General features: G+C 56.0%; 1 long non-coding RNA gene across 1 annotated transcript; it reads right to left on the bottom strand.

The window, feature by feature from the left end:
- Nucleotides 1-2,146: 2,146 nt before the first annotated feature.
- Nucleotides 2,147-6,873, bottom strand: LOC104655961. Its single transcript, XR_747046.1, has 3 exons — nucleotides 6,300-6,873; nucleotides 4,153-4,419; nucleotides 2,147-2,550 (listed from the first exon to the last, which is right to left on the bottom strand). It is a non-coding gene; the product is annotated as an uncharacterized LOC104655961 (long non-coding RNA).
- Between the last annotated feature and the right edge of the window lie 1,745 nt (nucleotides 6,874-8,618).

Here is an 8,618-nt window from a genome sequence, read left to right as displayed (position 1 = left end):
GCCAGGGACTCCCCTTTGAGAACCTCAACCTAGAGCAAAGGTGTTAGAAAGGGCAGCTGTGCTCCGTTGTGCAGGGGATGGAGGGGATGACGATCCTGTTCTTGGCTGACAGCAGCCCTCCTAGTGCTGGGATAGGATTCAGGGTTCCTGGTGTGCACAATATGGAAGGGCTGCTGCAGGGCCCAGGCTGGGACACTCAGTCCCTCCAGGTACCAGCGGGCCTTGTAAGGACCACCTCATTCTCCAGCCTCATTTGCAGACATGGTCTCCAAGTCCAGAGAGTGGGAGGGACTTATCCGGGGCCCCCTGGACAAGCGGTGACAGCGTCAGCACCAGAGCCTGAGTGATTCCATTCCAGAGACTTTTTCTAGGCCACCAACAAGAGAGAATGGAGCTCCAGGTATGCAGAGAGAGAGAGCACAGGGAGCCTAAGTGCTGAGGACCCTACAGCCTGCAATGTCTCGCCACCTGCCAGGCAGAAAGCACAGGGTGGGTGGAGGGAAGGCTCTCATTGTGCCTCAGGATCCCTGGCAGCTCTGGCATGGTCACCTGTAACTGGGACACAGCTCAGCCTCCAGTCCCAGCCCTGCCCGGCATGTAATGACGGCCGAGAACAAGCAGCAAAGTGGCAGCAATTTGTAAATAATTATGCCCCATGAGAAGCCCAGGCTCCCAGAGGGAGTGAGCTGCCCAAGGCCAGGCAGTGGCGGGTGGTGGAGCTGGGGGTGCCACTTGGGCCACCCATCCCACATCCGGACTTCCTGCCCATCCCAGCAGCCCTCGGACGGTGGCAGGGAGGACAGGCTTGGCCACAGCCGCACACATTTCATTCTCGTCTCCTGCCGATCTCATTCCCACCCCTGCTGGGCGCTCCTGGCAGAGAATTTATATATAACACGGTGCCCGCCCCTCCCAGCCCATTCCAGGAGAAGCCTCTTTGAAGGCAAAATAGATTCCAGAATGATCGTTCACTAAGAGACATTCATCAGTGAGATGTCCTCCATAAAACTGAAATATCATGAAATCGCACGCACATGGGCCAGGAGCTGGGCAGCAGCTATATTTCAGCGCAGAACATGGGGCACGCAGAATACAAGCGACTGTTTTTGATAAATTAGACCCCAGTTTACACTGTTACTTGCTTGTTGGAGAGAGTGAAATGGCCATTCAATCAACATTCTGACTCCCAGGAAGGCAGGGACAGCGGCCTCATCCCCAATCAGTCACCAGCACGGCCGCAGGCTGGCTCTCGGAAGGGTCTGGGCCCACTCCTGGCACCCTGGGGAAAGCCAGACTCGAAACAGCGTGTCAGGGTAACAAATGGCACCTGGGAAGTTTCCAATCATGTGAACGGGGCCTGTGTACCAGAGCCCATCCCTAGCCTACCTCCTTAGCCCTTGGCCTTCCTTGTAGGATCTCCTGGCCGGGGAGAAGGGCCGCTGGCTGGTGCAGGCAGCAGAGACATGCCTGTCCTCTGGGAGGAGGCAGCCACGTCCATCAGGCCCTGAGCCTTGCTTGAGCACTCGTGAGGGCTGTGACGGGAGACAGGGTGGATAAGGAGGGTGGCTGTAATCTGTGCCTCCTGAGCTCCTCGGGGCGATGTGCTTTGTCTCCTACAAGTCTGAGATCTCCCTTAACGACCCTGCAGAAGATGAAACAGCATCTGCAGGCCCGTCATGCCTGAAGCCTCATCTGGGTCTGGAGGCAACTCTGGGATCCAAACTCAGGTGTCCTTGAATTAGCAATCAAACCCCTAAACGGCCCAGCCTCAGCTGACCCGCACTTCAGTTATGATCTAAGTCATGAACGTGGTCGCAGAACTGGATCTAGATCTAACGAAAGCAGGTTCAACAGCCCACATTTGCGAACACTTCCTGATGGAACAGTCTCTGCTGAGCTCTTGGCTGCCTTCACCCCACTCAGTCTTGTCGAGACGGGGACTCCCAGTAGGGCTGGAGAAGCAGCCAGGCTCGACACAGTTGATGAATTCGCCCTGGCCAGGAGTAAGTGGGCAGCAGAGTCGGGCTGGGGACCAGGTCTGATGACAGAAATGTCTCTGCCTTTGGCCACACTGTACCTTCTGCTGCTGGTAGGCCCCAGACTCCTGGATGGGCACGGCTGAGTCTCTCTCCCAGGTGGAGATTTCCATTTGCAGTGGCGAGAAGGGGCTGTGAGGACCCCAGTGCACCCACCCAGAGCTACTGAGGGTGCAGACACGGCACCCATGCCAGGAGTTGCTCCTTAACAAGGCGGCTCCAGACACAAAGTCGGTACCTGGTGAGCTGCTCTCACCTCTGATTTTGAACATGCTTTATAGACATCAATTAAGTATTGATTGATAAACGAATGCATTAAGATCCTGAGAAATGACTCCAGGCACAAAGTAATGACTTGTTACTGTGAAAAATACGGCTTGGAGGCATGGTGATTTCTCACCCATCGATGGCCCCTGGTTCTGTACTTGCTCTGGGCAGGAAATAAAAACAGGCAGAAGCAGGATTGGCTGAGACCTGCAGAGATGGGATTTTGAGTTTTGGAGAGGAACTGGAGCTGTGGAGTAGAGGAGAGTAGCCTCCAGCTGCTGACCAGCTGCTGATCAGACACTGCACTGCGGTGGAATGGCCTCTACCCTCCACACCTCTCACCTCTCTGCCCGCTCCCGCTTTGCTGGTGACCCCTCTTCTGCCAGCCTGTCTGGGGGTAAGCCTGCCGCAGGATGCCTGGCTCTCTGCCTGTGTCCCTCCACATCCACCATCTCCATCCCACCTTTACCCTGCCTCCCTGCAACAGCCCTCGTTGGGGAGGGTCCAGCCCAGCCGCCCTGCCTTCTGTGCTCCATGCTCCCACCTACCAGAGCACCATCTTCCTGGAGTCCACCTCTTGCTCCCTGTGGCCCCCTGGGCATTTCCACCCAGCATTCATGCTAGGCTTGCCCTACCTCCCTGTCCTGTCTCAGGTGAGAGCCTGGGAACTGCCCGCGGCTATTGGTGTCTGCCTGCCTGTCCCTCCCTCCTTCCTCCCATGGTCAACGACCCCTCAAGTGCATATTAGTGCAACTCCTGCCCCTCGAGGGGTGCTGTGCCGTGCACTCCACTGGCAGTGGCAAGGGGGCGGGGGTGCACGGTGAGGGTCCCAAGCTCTCCCAGTGGCAAATGACCTAATCATAGGAACCTGTGGGAGCCTGTGGGAGAAGCAGCCACAGATGTGATCAGAGTGACTGGGGTGGGGCAGCCTCCAAATAAGGACTCACAGATGTGATCAGAGCGACGTAGGGGTACAGCGCCCAAATTAGGACTCATGACATGATCTCCACTCCCCACGGAGTCCCCACAGGGCACGCAGGCAGTCTGGCTGAGCTCCCAGGAGGGGAAGAGGCCCTGCTTACTCTGGCCACGGCCTCCCTCCCTCCTGCCTTGCCAGCCCCTCGCCAGCTTGGGGTCCTGGCACATGTCTGCCAGTGCAGCCCTATCTCCTCTGAACTCCCTTTTTATTCCTTCCTGTTGACTCAGTGCTCCCTTCCCCCTGGGGCTGTGAAAGGACCCTTGCGCTCTGTCCTCTCACCTCCTCCCAGTCTGCCTCTATCTCCCGTGGTGATGTCATCGTTGGGTGGAAGCCAGACTTCTGGGGTGAACCCAGGTCCCTGCTGCCCCAGTGTCTGGTTATCCTTAGCTGGACACCTCCACCCACATTTTCCCAGGACAGCCTTCCCCCCAGTCCTGGTCCCTGAAACTGGGGAGAGCACCTTTCCTGGCAGGTGAGGCCTGAGTGATTTAGACCTGAGCAGCTCTGGGCATTGCACTCCTCCAGCCACAGAGAGATGAACCTGAGGACCGGGTACACAGAGGGGACAGGAAACGTTGGCGGGGATCCTGGCTTTCCCTCTGAACTTGTTACTGAGAGGACAGAAGGTCCCTGGCTCCTACTGCTATCTTGTCAGTAGAGGGCACCCAGACACCCTGCACTGGGAGCTGGAAAGACAGCCTGTGTGCCTCCGTCAAGCCATACCTGAAGCCTGGTCTGCACTTGGACTCATCACTTCTGTGGGTTGACAAAGGCCCTTTTGCCTTAGTGAGTTCTCAATTGCACCTGTGTGAGTATCGGTTACTACAGGCCACCTGAACCGCAGACTTGCAGGCTGGGAAGGAGCCTTACCTCCTCCACCTGCCTTCCAGAAGTACATCCGCAACTGCGGCATAGCTCCAGGGAATGGCTGATGGGGACAGACCATGGGTCAGGACTGCCTTGGGTCAGGACCTGGGATCTTGCTGCAGCTCCCCTGACCCTTAGAGAAACGCCTGGCCTGTGCAGACGCCCAGCAACCATGCTAGGAGTGGAGCTGGCCCATCTCGAAAGACCCCTTCTGCTGTGGCATTTCCTGCTGCTGGAGGAATGAATGTCAGCCGGTGCTCTCTGTCTGGTCTGAAAGGTTGATGTGAATTGTGCACTTAATTCTGGCAGCTGATTGCGCTGATTCTCCAGCCCTAATTGTAATGAGCATGAGCATGAATGTCTTGAAATATAGACACATACGAGCTGCCAAATACGGTGAGTCATCATATTCCCAACTTTCAGGCAAGCTTGGGTGCCAGAGTAAGCGACCTACACATCAAAGAGATAGAGTCCTGGTTTCTGCGGGTGGGGCGGGGAGGGCGCTGGGGAGCTGCTGGCTCTGGGGTGGGAGCGCATATTCCTTTCTGTCAGATCAGAGGGTGCCTGAGAGGTGTCAGAGACGGGGCTAGTTAGTCCTGTGAAATTCGAGATGGGCCTGGCAAATCATCTTAATAAAACGTTCTCTGAAGAGAGTAACTGGGGGAGTTGGGTGGAGTCCCCGCAGCTCCCACAGGTTGGCAGGTGCCGAGGGACAGGCGAGCCTACCACCCCGGGGGAGTGTAGGCACGTGTGCGTGAGTGTGAACACGTGTATAAATGTATGTAGTGTGTGCATGTGAGTGTGTGTGTTGTGGGGGTGTGTGAAGGGTGTGTGCATGTGAACGTGTGTTAGTGTGTGCATGTGAGTGTGTGTGTTGTGGGGGTGTGTGAAGGGTGTGTGCATGTGAACGTGTGTTAGTGTGTGCATGTGAGCGTGTGTGTTGTGGGTGTGTGTGAGGGGTGTATAAACGTGCATGAGTGTGTGTATGTGAACGTGTGTGCATGTGAGTGTGTGTGTTGTGGGGGTGTGTGTGAAGGGTGTGTGCATGTGAACGTGTGTGTGTTCATGTGTGCATGTGGGTTTGCATGTTGTGGGTGTGTGTGAAGGGTGTATGTGAACGTGTGTGTGTTAGTGTGTGCATGTGAGCGTGTGTTGTGGGAGTGTATGTGTGAAGGGTGTATAAAAGTGCATGTGTGTATGTGAATGTGTGTGCATGTGAGTGTGTGTGCTGTGGGTGTGTGTGAAGGGTGTGTATGTGAACGTGTGTTAGTGTGTGCATGTCAGCGTATGTGTTGTGGGAGTATGTGTACGAAGGGTGTATAAACGTGCATGTGTGTATGTGAACGTGTGTGCATGTGAGTGTGTGTGTTGTGGGTGTGTGTGAAGGGTGTATAAACATGCATGTGTGTATGTGAATGTGTGTGCATGTGAGTGTGTGTTGTGGGGGTGTGTGAAGGGTGGTGCATGTGAATGTGTGTGTGTTAGTGTGTGCATGTGAGCGTGCATGTTGGGGTGTGTGGAGGGTGTATGTGTGAGTGTGTGTAGGTGAACATGTGTGTTAGTGTGAGCATGTGTGTTGTGGGGGTGTGTGAGTATGTGGAGGGTGTACAAGCGTGCATGAGTGTGTGTGTATGTGAACGTGTGTTAGTGTCTGCACATGTGCATGTGTGTCGGGGTGTATGAGTGTGTGCATGGAGGGTGTATAAATGTGCCTGTGTGTATGTGAACATGTGTGTGTTAGTGTGTGCGTGTGAGCGTGTGTGTTGTGGGACTGTGTGGGAGTGCGTGTGGAGGGTGTATAAGCGTGCATAAGTGTGTGTGTGACTGAGCTTGTGCGGTCCTGCACAGTTGTGTGTGCTTGTGTGCTTTCGCATGTGCAGGCATGTCTGCAGGTGCCGTGTGTGTGCTCACCAGGGACTCTGGCCCATGGGTGCATGCGTGTGATGTGCGTATTCAAGGTTGGGGAGACTCTGGATGCACTGATCCTCCTGTGAGCTTCTGCACCGCAGCCTAGACTCTGGGTGTGCCCAAATGGGTGAGGAGGGCTGCAGGCACAGCTACCCTTGCAGGTGTCTGGAGCTGTGGCCCCACCTATCTACACCCGGGTCCTGGGAGGGCCAACAGGGGCATGGCTCCCCTCCCCGATTCACAGCTGTGTCCTGTGAGGCTGCTGCATGGCTGGCTGTCCCATCTACCTCCCTTTGTCCAGCCTGTGTCTTCTCCACTCTTGCTTAGTGAAACCTGCAAGGCCTATGGGAGCTCCACCTTCTCCATGGCATCTTGTCTACAGGCCTCGCAGGCCTCTCTGCAGCCCGGCCACAGTGCTTGGAGTCCTATCAGGTGCTCTCCTTCTCTGCTGTAACAGGGACCCTTGTTTGCAGGGCTCCCCCTCTGTGCCTGTCCATCACCTCCCCCAGGGCAGGGTCAGCCAGCACCTGGCACCGAACAGTGTGCACTGCAGCGTCGATGCTGAGGACGAACCTGGCTCTCACACCTTCCAGATGGCGGTGTGATTTTGAGGACTTGGATCTCAGCCATCCCTGGGGCAGGGGGGCTTTGTCACTCTGAACTGGGGAAGTCTCTCCCTCCTCCCACCCAGCTCTCCAAGTGACCCTGGGCAGGTCCTGCCTTGGGGTTGCCTCTGTAGAACTGAGCTAGATACTCCCGAGTTCCCTCTCGGAGAAGCTGGGTTATGCCTTAACTTTCCCCTGGAGCTTTCCAGAGCCCTGGATCCTGCCAGCGTCAGTCCCAGCAATGGCCAGAAGGCGGAATGAGAGTCCTGGACTCTCAGGAACCTGTTGCGGTTCCTGGACCTGATATTTCAGGAGATCCTGGGCAAACCCCACAGCCCTCACCTCATTCCTCTCAGCCCCAATGGGGCATGAATCCTCCCAGCTGGCCCACAGAGCCATCAGCAGCTCAGATTCCTGAGCCAGCCCCCATGGAGCCAGGGAGGAATCCGGCAGCCAGTTCCAGTCCTGAGGAGGATGAGGGGCAGGCTCATGGAAGCATGGAAGGATGGAAGATGGGATCGGGGAGAAAGGAGGGAAGGGGAGCTGGGCTCTGGGGCTTTTGGCTTCTGCAGCCACTGGGACAGAGGTGAGAAAACTCAGAGAACAGCGCTGTGTGAAGTCCGTGGTCCACTTTGGGACACTGTATGGAGACAGGTCAGATGTGTACTCCAATTCTCAATCCCCTACTTCTTCAGCCACAGAGGTGGCACATGCCATACCCAAGAACTACTCTGCCAGCTCCCCTTTCAGAGGGTGGCAGCTATAGAGAAATCATCAGAGTCATGGGTGGGGAAGGGCTGTCTGGGCAAAGCCCCCTGAGGGCTGACCAGGCAGGACTAGCCTCTTCTGCTTTCTGGTCTCAGCTTCTTCCTGCTGCCTGGAGCAAGAATGCGACTGCTGCAGCTGGTGACCAGAGGTGACGTGGACAACGGCCCATGTGAAAAAGGTCAGAACAGAAAAGATGGACACAGCCTGGTCCTGGTGACCATGCAGTGGTCAAACCAGACTCTGACAGCTGGTCCCAGACTTTTCTACAAAAAGAAAAATGAACCTCTTTGCAATTCAAGCCCTTGCATTGCAACTCAATCTAATTGTACCTGATACAGACCTGTTCCTTTCGAGGGCCTTGGGACACACAGAGGGGGTATTGCAGACAGGACCACCGGGAGGTGGAGAGGCTAAGATGCTAGCAAAGGGCAGGCTTGTGAGAGAGAGCCCTGGAGGGTGGGTGACAGCAAAGCTGACAGAGGGGGTGTTTTAGGAAAAGCCGTGGGATGCTGCATGTCACAGGAGAATAGACGGCCTGTTGGATCTGAAGGCACTGAGGTCAGGACCCGACCTAGGACAACTCTGGGCTGTGAGTTAGGGACCTGGGGTATATAGTACTTGGTTATCAAGGAGAGAGAAGGAGCCTGCAGTCCCCGTGAAAATGCTTTTGAGAGACGGGAAGGAGCTGGAAGGGTCTGATGTAAGGATGCTGAAGAGCAGCCTTGGAAGCCCACAGAAAAGGCGAGCTTTTAGAAAACAAGAAGGCAGGCTGGTGCAGAGGGTGGGTCCTGGGCGCCGCAGCGGGATTGGCCTCTGGTCGGAGGGAGCTTGGGGTAGGGAAGGCAGGGGAGGGGAAGATGTGAGTGCACTGCTGTGCACTCTGTGAGATGAGGGGGTTTGTATTAGTCAGGGTTCTGCAGAGAAACGGAGCCAATAGGATGAACGTGCATAGGAAGAGATTCGTAAGGAGATATTTCACGCCATTCTGGAGGCTGAGAAGTCCCACGATCTGTTGTCTGCCAGCCGGACACCCAGGAATGCTGGCGGTGCAAGTTCCAAGACCTGAGGGCCGGGGTCCAATGGTGTGGACTCCAGTCAGAGCCTGAAGCCCTGAGAACCTGGAGTACCAACGGCCGGAGAAAATGCATGTCTCCCCTGGGCCAGGCTGAGCGAAGCCAAACGCCCTCC

Source organism: Rhinopithecus roxellana, chromosome 13, assembly GCF_007565055.1.
Source record: "Rhinopithecus roxellana isolate Shanxi Qingling chromosome 13, ASM756505v1, whole genome shotgun sequence".
Classification (NCBI taxonomy): Eukaryota; Metazoa; Chordata; class Mammalia; order Primates; family Cercopithecidae; genus Rhinopithecus; species Rhinopithecus roxellana.
Note: the sequence above shows the minus strand (reverse complement) of the source record. Positions and strands in the feature narration are given on the sequence as shown.